Source organism: Canis lupus, chromosome 16 (assembly GCF_048164855.1).
Source record: "Canis lupus baileyi chromosome 16, mCanLup2.hap1, whole genome shotgun sequence".
NCBI lineage: Eukaryota > Metazoa > Chordata > Mammalia > Carnivora > Canidae > Canis > Canis lupus.
The window spans coordinates 45,303,840-45,322,717 of record NC_132853.1 but is presented as its reverse complement, the minus strand read 5'-3'; positions in this window follow the sequence as shown (position 1 = coordinate 45,322,717).

Sequence of the window (18,878 nt, the reverse complement as noted above, 5' to 3'; positions counted from 1 at the left end):
CCACTGTCCCTTCCCAGCTCTCTGTCCCTCCTAGACAGTCTGGTCTTGGATCTTATATGGACTCTCAACTAGCTTGTATGACCTTGGGCAAATTCTTTTTTTCTTTTTTCTTTTTTTCCTAAAGATTTATTATTTATTTGAGAGAGACAGAGTGAGTGGGAAGAGCAAGGGGAGAGAGAATTCCAAGTGGCCTTCAAATGATTGCGGAGACCAACTTGGGGCTCAGTTCTGAGACCCAAAGATTATGACCTGAGATGAACCAAGGAGTTAACTGACCGCCCCACCCAGGCGCCCCTTGGACAAATTCTTTAACTCTTTCAGTCTCAGTTTCCCCATCTTTAAACTGGAGATGATAGTAATATTTACTCTGAAAGCTTCTTTTAAGTATTAAATCACATCAATAAAAAGTTTTCACAATGCTTGGCCTGCAAAAAATACTTAGGGCTAGTTATTGTTATCATCAGGACACTTAGCAAATTTGTGGGCATTTTTTTTTAAAGACTTTATTTAATTGTTCATGAGAGACACACAGAGAGAGGCAGAGACACAGGCAGAGGAAGAAGAAGGCTCCCCCCAGGGAACCTGTTATAGAACTAGATCCCAGGACCCCAGGATCATGACCTGAGCTGAAGCCAGATGCTCAACTACTGAGTCACCAGGTGCCCCTGTAGGCATCTAATGGAAATACAAACTTAGATGAATACTAACAGAAATCAGACTGTGGGTAAGAAAAACATATGTTTCAGGAAAATAATATTTTTAAAAAATACCAATGGGATTTTCTCTTTCATACATGCTTGTACTTGACCCCCCCCCCCCACACACACACTCTTTTCAGGAAAAAGCTTTGTAGGTAGATACCCTCTGTTGTCTGCCAAGTCCACCCTTTGCTTATTCCCATATCCATGGACCATCTTGCCTCTGGTGTCCAGTTAGGTTTGGCCAATGGGATGCTCCCATAGAGGATCAAAAGAGGGGAGGATAAAGATGCCACTATTTATTCCTCTGGCTGGCTCCTTCCTTGGAAGGAGCCTTGACTTGCTAGGACCCTTCCTGAAGGTTACAGGTTCTCTTTCCACACTCTATCCTTCTGGGTTTGGTAGTCCTTCCCTCAGGTCATCAGGTTTCGGGTCCAGAGGTGGTAATGGTTCCACTGTTCCTTGCAGTTCCCCTATACTTTTCCCACACCTTTGCAAAACCACTTTGATTTCTTCTACAATATAAATTATTGGTTGAGGTAGCTTCCACTGTCTTGGAGAAGATCAGAAGTCTTATAGCAGAAGTCTTTCCACCAGACAGGAAGAGGAAGTAGAAAGGTTGCCATAAGAGGCAGGAAGACAGGGTAAGACTTGATGTGTACCACGGCTTGGTCCCTAAGAAATGGCTGTCTCTCCTCCCTTGCTTCCCTGTGGCCCAACCCACCAGGCTTCAGCAAAATTGGGGTGATGAGGTGTTAGAAACTCTCACAGAAACCCCAGATGGTTTGAGGGAGACTCATCTTGGCTCACCCCCTACTCTGTGCATTCCTACTGTGTCCACTATGGTCTAGAGGGGTCCTTGAGGTCCAGGGTTTCTGTCTGTCCTGGTGAGAGGATGTGCAGGAGTGAGAGCGGCTGTGTCCTGGCATCAGCCTATGGTCAGAGCAAAGAAGCTAGAGGCCACAAAGCACCCACACCTGGCAATCTGAGGGACCCTCAGGGATCTGAGGCATCAGCAACAGATGCCAGCAGGACACCCACGATGGAGAATGAGATCAACCACACCTAAACAAACACCAACCCAAGACATTGAGGAACAAGACTGGTTGGTAGCTGAGGACACCAAGGCTGCCAGCCACAAGGGCATGTCATCTTCCCTCTGCACCCAGATACCATGTCGGAAGGAGGAGAAGTGAGACAAGTGGCCACCTTTGAATTGACAGAGTGTTTACCCAAATGAGGCTGAGTTCATCTCAAAGTGAAGTGTTTCAGACAGGAATCGAATAAGTTATCTTATTCAGCACTTTTTTCCCCCTCTGCCATTAAGGAGGGATGGGAGCTCAAGTAAGAGAATAATGATGACCTACAATGAGCTTCTTTTTTTCAATGCCTCTGAGTGTTCTGTGTAACTTTGATGCCCTGTCCATGACGTCCTCACAAGACTGATCCTTTCCATCGGACCTTTGTGCCAGAGCCGCTGAATCACATTAGGGAGGGTGAATGCCTTTAACTTAATACAGTCATTACTTTTACTTATTAAATCATCTTAATATAATAACATTGAAGTAAGTTAATACAGAAAAATATCCATATCCCTTCTACATATTGCTAAGACATTTACTTTTTTGTGGTTTCTTTATCCATATTGTTAAAATACTGGGAGATAGACTGGCTAAACCCTGTGCTTAAGAAAGGCAGTGGTGCCCATAGCCAGAACTTGTCCCTGGTGACATAAAGGAAGAGAGAGAGATGAGCTGGTTACCTGACGTTGTCATACGGCAGCAAGCTTTTGCTTACTTGGGAGACCTTCCAATTAGTGAAGTGGGACATTCTTAGGAAGGTGTCCAGATTCAACAGTGTGTTGGTAGGATTTCACACTTTATTTCCTACTCCTTAGCCTTTGCCCTTATACAAAATCCCAGGATTCATAAGGATCCCTCTCCATCCTTTCTCTGGCATCATAGGCCCTGATTTGGGGGGGCTCTAGCCTCCTTTAGAATGTCAACATTATGATGTTCCTGGAAGAATTTTGCAGATGGAATCCCTGGGCCTGTTTTAACGGGAGTCCTAGGGAAGAGATTTGAGCTTTGCTTACCTCTGCATGCTTTCTCCCTTTTGTCTTCAGATGCTCGTGACATTTTAAGGCAGTGTTTTACTTGGGTTGGAAAATGTGCTCTGAAGCAAAATACATACCCCTGCTCTCATGGGTATGGCTCTGATTTGGAAGCATGTGCTGTTCAAAGCAATTGCCTGTTCATGTGCCCCCACGTGCTTAGAGCTCTAAAGAGACACAATCAGATCTGTCCACATCCTTGAGCAGGGGAGATACCTATTTATTTCAACAAGGTGGCCGGTCGGGGTTAATCCAGAAGTGATATTATGGAATAGGAAGCCTATTTGTGATGGGTGAGAGCAGCTGGTATTTTGAGACGTCATCTGGTTGTCTGTGTAAATACTTCCAAGGGTGTTTTCTCAGCCATCCCCACAGTTGGCAGTAGGGCTTTGGGTGATGACAGCTTTGGGGTCACATGACAAGTGCCCAACACAGGTGATGCACCTGTAGGTTTTTCAACTGTGAAGAAAGGGGGGCTTCTTAGATGAATCCCAGGGAAAGAAATGGAGTACATACTAAATAAAACCTAGACACAAGATCTGTGGACAAATGGATAAAATAAATAAACCATTTAAGACTTTATAGTTTTTTTTTTTTCCCACTAAAAACCAGGCTACTTGGTACCTGAGATCTACTGTGTTAGTTTTACCAGCATGACCATGTGTGAATCTATTTAGTTGCCAAACATGCAAAGGTAGTTTTAGCTTTTTTTTTTTTTTTTGGCAGGGGGAAGAGGGTGAGGGGGGCAGAATTGAGTTCTTATTATATTGTGGTCAGAGAATATAGTCTGTATGCTTTATCAATACTTTGATATTGGGGGGCCTGGGTGGCTCAGTCAGTTAGGTGCCTGCCTTCAGCTCAGGGTTCTGGGATCTAGCTCTGAGTCAGGTTACTCGCTCAATGGGGACTCTGCTTCCCCTCTAACCTCTGCCCCTTCCTCCCTTTCTCTCAAATAAATAAATAAATAAAATCTTTTAAAAAGTACTTCGATATTATTCAAGATGTCCTTTGTGGCCTAGCATGTGCCCACCTTTTGGAAATATTCGCTGAAGACTTGAATGTGAATTATCAAGGAGTTGAGACAAAATTCTAAACATGTGGATTTTATCAAATATCTTAATCATGCTATTCAAATTTCTAACATTGTTATTAATCTTGATCACTTGATTAGTTTGTAATAGATGAATGTTAAAATCATACGTTAAGAAGTTCAAATTTAAAAAAAAAAGAAAAAAAAAAGAAGTCCAAATTTTCCTAATTCTGTTGACTTCTACTTTATATGAAATCACTGCTTTTGTAGGTCAGTCAAATATTGGCAATTTCATGTGGCTCAGCCTGGTACTTTGAGGCTATGTTGCTAATGTTCACCGTCTCTGCTTTCTTATATTTTTCTGGTTTATTATGTGATAACCTTCCTTGTCCTTAAATAATATCTTTTCAAGTCTATTTTATCTGACATTTATGTGGCTAGAGCATCTTTATTTTGATCAGTACTTTTCTGGTGTAATCCATGTGCCTTTATTCTGTTAAGCTCTATTTGGACTAATGTTTAGAATTCTATTTTTTCTGTTTATTATACTTTCTATTTGCTCTCTGTCCCTTTTCCTTGCCTTATTTTTGACCTTTAAGTTAAGTAAATTTTCTTTAATCTGTTTATTCCCTGTATTTAACTCTTTGGAGGTTATATATTCTATTTCTCCGATAGTCTTACCAACAGACTCAACTTTGATGACTTCCTTTTTTTTTTCCAAGTAAACCCTTGAGCTCCAGGGTATGTTCAGGAGTTGGAATATCTCAGATGTGGATAAATTCACCAGTTTCTCCAGAAACAAGGATGCTTTTATTTGGTCATTTATCAGCCAAACATATATAATTGATGGAAAGGAACATAAAATGTCCCTGAGGTTAGTGGAGGCACATCTCCTCTGGTGATAGAATTTAATAAACTGAGTTCCATGAAATTACCAGTGCTCAATTGGTTTTGACTCACAAAAATGGCAATTTAATGGAGTTCAGTTCAATATTTTACTTCCCCACCATGTTGTCGTTATCTTTATTATTGTTATGTTATTCTTTTGCATTTTTACATTGCTTCTTCCTTGCACCCTTTTTCTGTTTCCCACCACAAATCTTGGTGTCTCTGTCTTGTACTCTCCTCCTTGGCTCTTGCCTTGTCTCTCTTCCTCATCTCCAAAACTCTGGGAGATGAAAGAGGAGTCTGGAGTCACTATAATGTAGCAGGAAGACTATGGCTCTGTTGCTCAATGGCATGGTGCTAACACTCTCTCTCTGAATGGCTCTGGATATGTCACTTAAATTTTCTGTGCCTTGGTTTCCCATCTACGAAATAGGGCTCATAATGGTTCCTATCTCGTGTTGTTGTGAAGTTTAAATAAGCAAATGTAGCTAAAGGATATAAAAAAAAAAAAAAAAACACACAAGCTGGATGTTCAGTAAATCTTAGTTAACAACCCCGGATCAAAGTCTCCTTTTCTTTAGTTGAAAAGGATGATAAATTGAAAGATACTCATAATATGTTATTGAGTGAAAAGAGGTCACAAAATAGTAAGTGTAATATAATTTCATGTTGTAAAAATAGTATCTATGTTTATACACACAAAGGAGATACATAGAATTTCCTAGATTATGGTTTATTTATATCTTCCATTGTGCTTTCTAATTTTTCCAAAGTGAACATATATCCTGTGTAATAAACTACACTTTAAAAATGCCTTGAGTTGGCTTATGTGTATGTTTGCTCTATTGCAGGGTTTAAATTAGTGAGTTACAACACAGAGACTGTGCATAGAAGGGAGAAGACCACCGGGTGATGTGGTCGTTTTGATAGGGTCCAGACTGTTGGCAGACAGCTAAATTAGATGGGTCATCTCAGAGACATTAAGAAATTGGAAACTGAGGCATGGGGCGCCCCCTGTGAGTGAATGAGTGGGTACGGAAGTTGGAGCCAGGGTAGAGGAAGGACAATGAGGTGGTCATGCAGCAGAGACAAGCTAACATGTGGCCCCAGAGAGGGGTGTGTGGAGAGAAGCTGCCTGAGTCCCTGATGATACTCCAGCCTTCAGCTCCAGTGACCTGTGGTGGGTGGGGGGTTGGGGGGGTGGGGGGATCATATTTATTTATTTGTTTGTTTGATTATTTATAAATTTATTTTTTATAGGTGTTCATTTTGCCAACATACAGAATAACACCCAGTGCTCATCCCATCAAGTGCCCCCTCAGTGCCTGTCACCCGGTCACCCCCACCCCTGCCTACCTCCCCTTCCACCACCCCTAGTTCATTTCCCAGAGGTAGGAGTCTCTCATGTCCTGTCTCCCTTTCTGATATTTCCCACTCATTTTTTCTCCTTTCCCCTTTATTCCCTTTCAAGGGGATCATATTTAACCCTTTGCAAGCAACGTCTGTGCAACCTTAAAATCCGTTTCTCACTCTGGAAGCTAGCTGGAGTGCGTTTCTGTTTCTTGCCAACAAATGCCCAGGGAATTTCCACTGGCTGCTTCTTGCAAAGCCTCAGCACCCATTCTTACCAGCCACTCCTCAAATGTACCTGCTGGTTTGGTTTCTCTCTGAAGGTTTTCGTCCTGTTTTGCAGTAGCAGAGTGAGCAAGAAGAGTCTGGGGGCCTTAGCTGTAGGGTCAGCTCTGGCCTCCTGCCATTACCGAGAGCCATTGGCCCCAATCCATCAAAATAATCGCAGAATCTTAAAGCACTAGCGATGGTAGCCAACTTCGCATCAGGAATCTCAATCTTTCTGAAAGAAGCAAAGTCAGGACATGCCCCTCTGATGCAGCACACGAAGGAAGGCTCTGAGCATGAAATAATTAGGCCAGGCCTGGTTCACGTCATTTTCCTTTATCTCCAACTGTCACTATCAGACTATTGAAACAAGAGATTTCAACCTAAGAAACTTAAACCTATTGCACTAGGCCGTGGTGATTCCCTCTGAGTCAGACAGGATGATATTTGAGGTCACAGAAAACCCTGAGGTTAGATTTTTTTTTTTTTAATACAGAGGAGGAAGATTTCAGTTAATGATAGAACTCACCTAGAATTTTGGTTTCTTAATTCAAATTCACCATGCCAGCTACCAACATGAAGGCCACCCATCGCCCCTTCCCTCCACTCCAGGGCACCCTTGTGCCTTGAGGCCACTGTTATCTTGAACTGTACCCCTTCCTCTCCCCAGAGATAGTCCATCAGTGGAGATGCCCTGAACTGAAGCTTTGTGGGACTGCAGCCTTCTTCAGGGAAGAATAGGCAGAAGGATGCTGGAGGAGCATCACTTTCCATGGGACACTATGCGAAGAAACTAGGGAAGGATGGCCAAGAAGAGGCTTAAGGAACAGTCATTGCTCAACTAAGGAGGCAGTTGAGAGCTAGATCTATAGGAGTTCATTGCACATGTTCATTCTGCAAAGTGACATGCTCTGCCCGTGGGCTGGTCCTACAAGTGGAAGTTGGGGACCATTTGTTCTTCTTATCTCGGCCCGGAAATGGATTCCAATTTCAACGTAAAGCATTAGTCACAACACAACTTTATATAATTCACTAACTCAGAGTTATAATTATGTAGATAGACAAAGGCTGATGTTTATTTTCATACTCTTTATTTTTAAAAAGTGAGAATAAAGAGAATGAGAGACAAACTAAAATAGTAAATTTCTCTTTTACTTAAAAAATATCTACTTGTAAAACATGATGAATCTGTGGATTCAATATTATCACTCTCTGTGCATTAAAATGGATTTCCAGGGGTGCCTGGGTGGCTCAGTCAGTTAAAGTCATGGTGTTGGGGTCCTGGTATTGAGCCCCACATCACGGTCCCTGTTCAGCGGGGAGACTGCTTCTTGCTTCTCTCTCTCTCTGCTGCCCGCCCCCCCCCCCCGTTGTGCTCTCTCTCTGTCAAATCAAGAAATAAAATCTTTAAAAAAATAATAATAAAAGGGGTTTCCAAAGTACTAGTACTTGAAAAAACTATTAGCACCAGTGGAAATGACTTTGAACATGTATGGAAAAGAATTCTCACAAATTTCTTCAAAATGTAATAATTCATATACTTTGCTAGATGCTTAGATAATCTCATTTATTCATTTAGCCATTCAACAAAAATATATTGAATGCCAACTCTGCACCAGGCCATGTGCCAAGTCCAAAGTAGGGAAGTTTCATTATGTAATAGAACACGTCTGGGACATTCTCTGGATGATGGGGCTACAGGGAACCAGAGAAGTAAACAATTTGGGGGAAGAATAAAAGCATCCGGGGACTCAGGTCAGTACCTTCTCCCTGGAAAGGTTTGGGGAGATTTGGAAGTACTACAGGTGACTATTAAGTATTTAGGGAACTTTTTCTTCTGATTGCTCCCATCTAGGAATGGAGAACTTATGTTTAATGGGCACCTGCTGGGGGATAGTCACAGTATTGGATGACACACACACTTCTGTACGTGTATGTATTGGGTATATACTAGATGACATACAAAATATTTATAATATTTTGAATAATGTAATAATTTAAAATGTAATGATGCAATATTTAAAACATAATCATTGCAATAAACCTGTGACATAAGTATTACTTGCCCATTTGAATGATGAGGAGTCGAAGCTCAGAATCACCTGTGTAAAGTGGTACATATGAGGAAGAATGATTTGTACTGAAGTCTGTCGAATTCCAAAATCTGCTATTTTTTCCGCTTATATTGCTATCCAGGGAATAAATCAATTAAAAACTGTAAAACTCAAATTTTATTTTGATATATGACATCCCTTATGAGGTGTGTGAACTTGGGCAGTTTCTTTAAGCTCTCGGAACTTCATTTGACCATTTTAAGATGGGATCATAACAATCTCACTGCCTGTCTTAAAAGGTTGCTGAAAAATTCAATGAATTAAGTCAAAGTACTCAGTCAGCTGCACCAAGTAATGTCCAAGATGGCGTTGTAAAAGTGCTGAACTAAAATGAAGACCCGTCATCTTATCTTTTTGATGGTGCAAGAAAACCAAAGGCAATTATTTAAATTTAGCCAACGAGGTAAACAAGATAAAAAAAAGAATGACAATTTCTTTTAATTACAACCGAAGGGAAATACGAATTAAAATGGTTTTTTGTTTCAAACCGTGTAATGTTGCTTGACTACTAAAGAGGAGATAGGTTGGTGGTTAAGAATAAAGATTTAGTAGCCAGAGTAGCTGGCTTTGAATCCTGTCTCTGCCACTAACTGGCTGTGTTACCTTGAGCAAGTTACTTGACCTCTCTGTGCCTCGATGGCCTCTTCTATATAATGAGGATAATATAGCCCCTTTTTCATGGGCTTGTTCAGAGAATTCAATAAGCTGACATTTGATAAGTACTTAGAAAATTATGTATAAGTACTTGATAAAATAAAAAAAAATCTTTGGGGCTCTGAATAATAAGGAAAACAAGGCTCAGAAAGGTCAATCAACCTACTCAGAGTCACAAAGGTACTAAGTGGCTGTGCCTGGGTTTGATTCTGGCTCAGTCTGACTCCAAAAGCTTGGCTCTATGTGCCGCACTGTCTCCCAGTGGGGACCTACTGTAATTCAGCCAGGTCCTAATTTGGCAAATGATACTGTATTTACCCTAGTATTGAAGGGTGTGTCCAAAGTCTGGAAGGTTGCTGCGTGAGTCTGTGCAGGACGCCTGAGAAACACGTCCCACATAGAGGCCAAGAGACTCACCAGGGGTACCGCAGGGGACACTCTTTGGGGACCCCTAGACTTCCTTGGAAGGGCTTTGAAAGTTAGAATTCCAGGGCACTAGACATAAATGTCCATGATGCTTCTCTATTCCAGGTATTGTCCTAAGAGCTTTATACATCTTCCTTTCACAGCACAGAGATTAATCTGGGTTCTCCCGGGGGACCCACACAAGCCCTAGAAGCTTGAGTCTTCCTGCTGATGCACTACCATTATTTTGTACTAGCTTTTGCTAATAGAATTGCCACTGAACTGATTGTATTAACTCTAGAGTGAAATAAAAAAAAAACAGAACTAGGCAGATTGTGTGGGTTACCCAGTCACATATAAGGATAAGGGTGAGAACATGACAGCTTTACTGTCATCTCCTCTGGAGTAATGTTCTTACTCTCTCTGGATCAGATGCAGCCGAGCCCATCCTACACGTGTGAAAAAGTGCCAATCTCACATGATGTCAGAAGGAGAAATGAACATGGGAGTGGATGACAACTCGCCCTTATTCCTTAAGGAAGAATTTTTTAAAAGTTTAGCTGCTTGGATACAGAAAGAAACACTCATAAAAAGAAGAACTGACGGCATGCATATTAATCAAGAATCTTCTGTCCTTTTTGGTTTGACCAAAGCACATTTCTGAGGCTCAAAGCTCAATGATCAAATGCCACACTCTGATGTTCTGATGAAAGCAGTGGGATTATTGTTGAAGCCTAGATTTGGATTTTTTTAAAAATATAACAAGGTGATTTACAGATTTTATTTATTTATTCATGAGAGACAGAGAGGTAGAGACACAGGCATAGGGACTCCATAGGCTCCATGCAGGGAGCCTGCCATGGGACTCAATCCCGGGTCTCCAGGATCATGCCCTGGGCCGAAGGTGGCATTAAATGCTGAGCCACCCGGGCTGCGCTAGATTTGGATTTTTATGACCCTCTCCAAACTGGTGGCCAGACCCCTGTGATCACAGGGAGGGTAGAAACACCAGCAGCAGTACTATGCTGAACATCGATAGATCTCTTCCATCACAAGCGATCCATGGGCATTCTCCTATTAGACCTCTTCAACAATTCTGTGTGGGAACTGCTTTTACCTCCCTTCCGAAAGTGGGAGAAAAAGTCCAGGAGCTGATGAGACTCATGTCCCGCTGCACAGCTGGCTAGTGGTCCATCCAGGATCTCTTTGTAAATATTAGGGATATTTATATCCTATCCTATTGTTGCTGATCAAACAGTAACAAATCTATGCTAGAAAAGTTTGATGATCTTAGTGCATTGGGCTGCTCTAACAGAATACCATAGACTGGGTGGCTTGTGAACAACAAACTATTTCTCCCAGTGCTGGAAGCTGGAAAATCCAAGATCAAGGCCCTGGCAGGTTCAGTGACTAGTGAGGTCCCTTTCCTGGTCATAGATGGTTGTCTTTTTGCTGTGTCCTCACATGACAGAGGGGGCAAGCTTTTACAAAGCACTAATCCCATTCACGAGGCTCTCCCCTCATGTCCTCATCATCTCCCAAAGGCTCCACCTCCTACTACCATCACATTCGGCCTTAGGATCTAACATATGAATATGGGGATGGGGCCACAAGCATTCGCCCTATAGCACTGAAATTCATAAAAACAGACATAGCACGATATTGAAAATGTGAATTTACAAGTCAACGCCCCCCACAAGTGTAATTCGCGAGATTACTTTAAAAAACAGCAACCCTAGATCTTTAGGGGATTTTACATAGTTTTTGCAAAGCTGCTCGATGGAATGGTTTAATGCTTTAAGAACAGATTTTTCCAGTTTTTTGGACCATGCTGAAGCATTGCCAAGTTGTATCATTTGAGAATTCTTGGGATAGTCTCATATAGAAGGGGAAGCCTGCTGATTTGCCCAGTCCATTAAGATGACATTGCAAGAAATTAATAAGAATCTTTCATATAAAATAACATTTACTGAGATTTATAGTGGATATAAATGATTTGGGGGAAGACAGCTTATTAGCAGAAAGGTTCCTTTTTCACCTAATCACCAATTATTGTAACTTGGGGGGAAGCCAGCATGGCATCTTCTAACCTTCCTTTGTCATTGAGTGTCTTTCTCTGAGAGGGATACCCACCACTGACTTAGGGAGGCAGCAAGTGGCCAGCTGGGTCTCCATGTTCCTCACAATGATTTATCCATCAAAACTGATGGTAACAAGGAGCTCAAGAGGTGGACAGTCATCCACAGCTAGGAAATATTCCATGTGGAACTGTGCTTCCTTCCAAGAAGAGTAGGCAACCATGTGAATGTTCTAGAAAGAACCATAGAGGGAGCCCAGCATGGGCTCACAGAGAGGAGAGACCACCCATGCATGGGAGGCTGGTGGCTATTGACAGCCCCACATTCCACAGTGAGCTCTAACGGGTCTGGAGCCCGGCTCTGCTGACCCCAGCCCTTCCCAGCAGTGGGAAATGTGGCTCCCAGGTCCACTCCAGACTGCTCTCTGGGGTTTTCTTCTCTGGGTACTAATCACTAGGTAAGCAGAGACGCAACAACCAGTGTCTTCTCTCCCAGTGATCTTGTGGTTCATTTCTCCCACCTAACCCATTCATTCCTCCCCCTCAACATACTCTGGGAATTACTGTATTTTTCTCTGCGTGTTTATGCTGATTACATATTTGTTGCTCTTGTCTCCCATACGCCCTCCTTAAAGGGTGGGCATGGTCCCCTTCTTCACTATGCATTATCTGGAGTGTCTAACTTGCAGGACTTTGTGCCCAGAGGGGGTGTGGTAAAGGCTTGTTTACCAACTTTTCAATTTCTCTGTGTACCCTGTCTTCTACCCTGGGAGCTAGCCTGAATCAAACCTTCGATGGAGTCTGGAGAAGGCAGTCCAGGTCAATGCCATTCCAGATAATACGTTTCTCCTATGACTGAAGCACAGGGTAAGGCTCTTTAAATGAATAAGACATAGTCTGTGCCTTCCAGAGCCTTTCAGACCAGAGGAGGCATTTGCAGCTTTGCTCTTAACACGCTCTGCTGGGTCCAATTAGTTGTGAAAGGTGTCATCAGCGATTTGTTGCTACTAATAAAGTAATAAATGGGGAAGAGTTATTTTAAAAGTAAATTTCAGTGGATTCAGACATTTTTCGAATAATCCTTCATAAATTTTCTAGGATTATTGATGAGTGTGAAACTTTTGAGTTCATAACTTTTTTTTTTTTTTTTTGGTCTCTTTTTTCACACCCCAATGGACCAATAGAAGGCATGGTTGCCTCATTCTGGCAGAGGCGTAAGTAAGATGGATAGTGAAGGATGATGTATGGCAACCAGCTTGACAGCTCTGACCCCACACCTTTCTCACCAGTGCAAAGGAAGGTTATTTGAATGCAAGGCATGAGGGTAATGTTATCACAGATACCATCTGATTATAGGAAGAGGGAGGTAAATTCTGCTGGGGAAGGAAAGGGATTGAATGAAGTTCTTGGATAGGACAGATCAAAATTGAATCTTGAAAGGCATTCTCAACTTGGGCAGAGAGCTCTGGGGAGCGGGGTCCACCAGCAGTAAGATTTAGGCAAAGTTGCCACAAGGGAAAGTTTGGAAAGTGTTCAGGACCCTATGAGTAGTCCAGCATGGGAAGAAAGATGGTGAGGAGGGATCTAGACTAAGTTGGGGAAAATCTTGAAGGGTTATTGGTGGAAGATGGAGGTGTTTAGACTTTATGCTGTATGTAGTGGAAAAACATCCACATTTTTCAAATTTGGCACATTAACATGTATAATTCTGTGTGCCGGACACATAGACTAGTTCTTAAAGTGTCCTGGAAGGGTTTAGACACATTTGTCTGCTTTTGGCAGCTATGTTTATTTCTAAACAGCATAGTGGTTAACTGGCTCTAGAGCCAGTTAATTTGGGTTCAAAAACTGGCTCGCTTATTAACTATAGACCTGGCTTCACCATGCCTGAGATTCTTCATCTGTAATATGGGGATAATAAAAGTGCTTATTTCACGTATTTGCTACTAATTATTAGAGGTATTAAAATGTAAGTGCTTAGTATTAAGTGGGTGAAAATATATCTTAGCTCAGAATAAGCACTAAGTACCTGCCAGCCGCAGTACTATTATCTTTGCTGAGGGATACCTGGGTGGCTAGTTGGTTAAGCATCTGCCTTCAGCTCAGATCATGATCCTGGAGTCCTGGGATCCAGCCCCAAGTTGGGGCCCTGCTCAAGTGGGAGCCTGCTTCTCTCCCTCTCCTCTCCGTTCATGCTCTCTTGATATCCCTGTCTATCTCTCTGTCAAATAAGTAAATAAAATCTTAAAAATAAAAATCCTGTTATCTTTGCTGAGTAAGTACATGCGTGTTCTCTGATTATTTCCTGATGATGTAAATGAAATAGGACACATCTTAATGAATCAATCCATATTTCTTTTTTTAAAATGATTTTGTTCATTTATTTATTTAAGAGAGAGAAAGAGACAGAGACAGAGAGAAAATGAGGGGAGGACCAGAGGGAGAGAGACAAGCAGACTCCATGGTGAGCACATAGCCTGGTGAGGGGCTCGATCTCACAACTCTGGCCTCATGACCTGAACCAAAATCAAGAGTTAGTCGCTCAACAAACTGAGCCACCTAGGTGCTCCTCAAACCATATTTCTTAAGTGATCATTGGAATCACTGTGTTACGTTCTGCGAGGGATATAGAGAAGGAAGTTGGGCGCACAACACCCTCAAGCATGTTTCAGTCCAAAGAGAATAAAAAAGACCAAGTGGGGAAAAGCTGAGCAATAGCAAAGCAAAGCTGCACCAGTTTACCAGCTAGCACAATGCTGCACCAGAGGAAGGGCATTACAGAACACTTCTCCAAGAGTTTGGAGACGAGGTGATAGCATGTAGGCTGGAGTGCTTTGGGAGATCTTTAAGGAATGAGGAGGAATTTGATCCGGGGGTAGGAATCAGATATTCCGGGAAGAGAAGGAGGGGCATCTAACAAGGTTCTGGGTGTTTATTTGTCATTTTCCCCACTCTTTTAGTCATACATTGGTTGGTGGTTTAAGGTGTTCTTAAAATTTTCTCAGGTTCCATGCATCTATGCTTCTCGGGCCTTCTTTCTCTTTGGGGCATCTTCCTGGTTCCCACGGTGGGGCTCTGTATAACTGTGCGTTCAAGGGCACCTGGGTGGCTTAGTGGTTGAGCATCTGCCTTTGGTTCAGGTCGTGATCCCTGGGTCCTGGGATCAAGTTTTACATCAGAGTCCCCACAGGGAGCCTGCTTCTCCCTCCGCCTGTGTCTCTGCCTCTCTCTGTGTGTCTCTCATGAATAATTAAATAAAATCTTTTTAAAAAAATAACTGTGCATTCAAGAAATGATCCTTCTCCAGTTTAGAAATTGTAAATATGGCCATAGGATTTATCTCTTAGAAATCAATTAATCTGTGCAGAAAGATCTTTGCATGTTTTATACTTTTGAGAAACACTTTTCCCTCTTCCCCAAATCCCTTTTTCTGTTAATTGGTCAGTAGCTGCTGGTAAGCAAATCCCCATTTATTCCACCAACTACTTTAAAAAGTCCCTGAAAAGCTTTGCATAAGAAGCTCCACTGATTTGGCCAAAGAGGGGAGGAACAGGGGAAAAGGAATCAGGAGGGGATACCATTGTTCAATTTTCTCAATAACAGAGACCAGGAAGCCAAATATAAAAGAAATGGAACTCAGGAATATCTGAAATGGGTGGTTGTCAAGAAAATGTTACATTCAGTCTTTGCTATTTGTTGCACGTGAATATTCTTATTTTACTCATCCTGATTTCCTCTGAAGGAGATAAATGATGTGGGGGGAGGGTCTGTACATAATGTGAGTCAGGTGGCCTTAACTACACATACATGTCTGCTGGGGGCCTACGCCAGCAGAACCCGGAGGAGCAGAGTACAGTAAAGGACAGGGGGTCATCGGGACAGCAGTGGACAACAATGGGAAGCACACGCAGAAGAGTCCATGAGCAAGCATCTCTGGGACATGCTCTTCATTCAGCAGTGCAGAGTCTTTCAATGGACAAAGGGCCCAGACAGAGAAAAAGGAGTAGGATATCTGGAAGAAATAAGAGTTATTGGACCAAGAATCAGAGGCAGGAGTGGGAGAGAATTCTGAATAAAGCAGACTGCTCTCCATGATGTGGTGGGCATCATCCAATCAGTTGAAGACCTGGAGAGAACCAAAGACTGACCTCCCTGGAGCAAGAAGGAACTCGGCCAGCAGATGGCCTTTGGACTTCTTCTGCAACATGTCTCCCCCTGGTTCACCAGGCGATTGTTTTTGAACTTGAACTGGCCTCACCAAGCCCCACAAATATGTGAGCCAATTCTTTAAAACAAATTGGTCTCTCTCTGGAGAATCTCAATGAGTACAGTGGCACAGTAGGTATTCCATGCATTTCTCTCCTTGCTCTTTTTTTTTTTCCCTCTCACTTTGTTCTTAAAAACACTATTCAAGTTCATAAAGCTACTCAGTGGCAGAGACAATATTCAAATCCACCTCTGTATAAGTACCGCGCACTAACTGATTGCGCCACTGGAGCTCCAATCAAACAAACATTGTATGGTCTCATTCATTTGGGGAATATAAAAAGTAGTGAAAGGGAATAAAGGGGAAAGGAGAAAAAATGAGTGGGAAATATCAGAAAAGGAGACAGAACATGAAGACTCCTAACTCTGGGAAATGAACTAGGGGTGGTGGAAGGGGAGGTGGGCGGGGGGTGGGGATGACTGGGTGACGGGCACTGAGGGGGGCACTTGATGGGATGAGCACTGGATGTTATTCTATATGTTGGCAAATTGAACACCAATAAAAAATAAATTTATTAAAACAAAAACAAAAACAAAAACAAATCCACTTCTGTGTGACTTCAAACCCCATATTCTGTTCACCAAAGATATACTCCTTAAGACCCAAGGAAGGGCTTTTGAAAAACTAAAACTTGAATCCCTGCCTTCTGGTCGGTCTGGAGATTCTACTGGAACCTAATAGGAGACCTAAGCAAGGCTCAAGTAACTGGGCTCGCTGCCTCACTGGGCTGTGCTGTACAAAACACAGCTGGCCTCCAAGGCTGAGAAAACACAGCCTCGGGTCCTCGCCAGCTTGGGTTGGCTGGAATCAGGGTGACCTGATCCTTCTGAGCCCTTCAGCTTCAGTGGAAGGAGAGGTGATGTTTCTTTCCATCCCAGGTGCCTGGAAGTTCAGCTGGGGAGTCCATTATCCCAGCCACAGCCTGCCAAAGAGATGCTCTGCTTTTCTGTTCCTTCTCAATATTTCCTGGCAGTAGATTCCCCCTTTATTCCTGCCCCTCTCTATCTAAACGGGACCTGGACCGCACAGGGGGAAAGGGAGTGAATTCAGGGTCCGTGATATAATAGGAGAGGGGTTATTGGATTGAGGAATGACAATCCTCTCCCTTATTAATCTCCCCTACTTAGGACCAAGAAGCAGAAGGCCTGAGATAAGGAGGCAATTTTCTCATGATTCCTTTCTGCCTGTTGGCAGCGTGAGTGGCAGGACTATAAAATCGGAGTAGGTTTTTCCAATTGCTTTGGGCAGCAGTTGAGTCCCCACTGTTACATGCCTGAATTCTCCACTTCAGGAAATCGGGGCCAGCTGCTCGACAGCCAGCGGCTGAGAAATATGGGGGTGCCACTTGGTGTGTGAGAAGCACACAATCCCACCGCTCTAATTGCCTGAGGGCTCCTTTGAACGTTGGAAAAAGAAAAGAGGAAGGAAAGCACTGTGGTTTTTAAATTATTTTTCTTATGTGGTTTTCTTTCAGGGAATTCTGCGATGGAACCGTGAATAAATGAGAACGATCTTTAAAATATTCAGTATACCAGAAGTTATGTGCTCCAAGGAGTATTACACATTATAAATCTTATCAGTGCAATCATCTTGACTACATGCTTATTCTAAATCTTTGCTGGGGTGTGCATCTCTTCTGTAGTCAGGTCTTTGCCTTCAGAAGCCCAGACTTTCATCATCACAGAGGAAACAGATTAATTATATCTCATGTGTCAATAACCATAAATGGGGGATCCCTGGGTGGCGCAGCGGTTTGGCGCCTGCCTTTGGCCCAGGGAGCGATCCTGGAGACCCGGGATCGAATCCCACGTCGGGCTCCCGGTGCATGGAGCCTGCTTCTCCCTCTGCCTGTGTCTCTGCCTCTCTCTCTCTCTCTGTGACTATCATAAATAAATAAAAAATAAAAAAAATAACTGTAAATGGGCTACCTATCAAGGTGTTGAAAATATGGCTGGATTACAAAGGGAAACCTAACTATCAGTTGATTAAAGATATATGTTTATAATAAACTAGCTCATAGAGGTTGACCATAAAACCTGGGAAAAGGCATGCTAGGCAAATGTAAGTTAACAGAAAGTATGAATCTTCACTTAGTGTCAGACAAGATTAAAGCCAAGGCAAAGAGCATTAAATGAAACAAAGAAGAATGCTTTACATTTATAAAGAGAATCGCATTTATGATCTAACAAATACGTTCCATGAGGCCAGGAAGATTTGATTTCTTTCTGTTTTCCTTTTAAAGATTTTGTTTTATTTTTAATTTTTTAATTAAAAAAATTTAAAGATTTTATTTATTTATTCATGAGAGAGAGAGAGAGAGAGAGAGAGAGAGGCAGAGACACAGGCAGAGGGAGAAGCAGGCTCTATGCAGGGAGCCTGATGTGGGACTCGATCCTGGGTCTCCAGGATCACGTCCTCTGAAGGCAGCACGAAACCGCTGATCCACCCAGGCTAACCAATTTTTAAAAAAAATATTAAGAGCGAGAGAGAGAGAGTTTGAGCAAGGAGAGAGGTAGAGGGAGAGAGTGAGAGAGAATCTTAAGTAGGCTCCATTCTCAGTATAGAACCCATCTCACGACCCAGAGATCATGACCTGATCCGAAATCAAGAGTTGGATGCTAAACCGACTGAGCCATGCAGGTGCCCCTTAAAGATTTTATTTTTAAGTAATCTCTACACCCAACGTGGGACTTGAACTCACAACCTGAGATCAAGAGTCACATGCTCTACTAGCTGAGCCAGTCAGGCACCCCCAAATTAGTATTTGAGAGACTTTAAAAATTAGGTGATTTCAAATTAAAAAACACTCCATTTTTCCAGTTTCTCTTGTAAAATCAGAAAATCTGGCAATACTGGGCCTGAATGTTCATGTCACATCCATTAGTCAGGCAGGAGTTGGCAAGCTGTGTCCCGTGGGCCGAGTCCAGCCCTCTATCCAAAGAAATCCACACCAAGGACAGTTATGCCAAGACACATAATATAAGGTCAGTATAGCAAAATCAATTGTATTTCTAT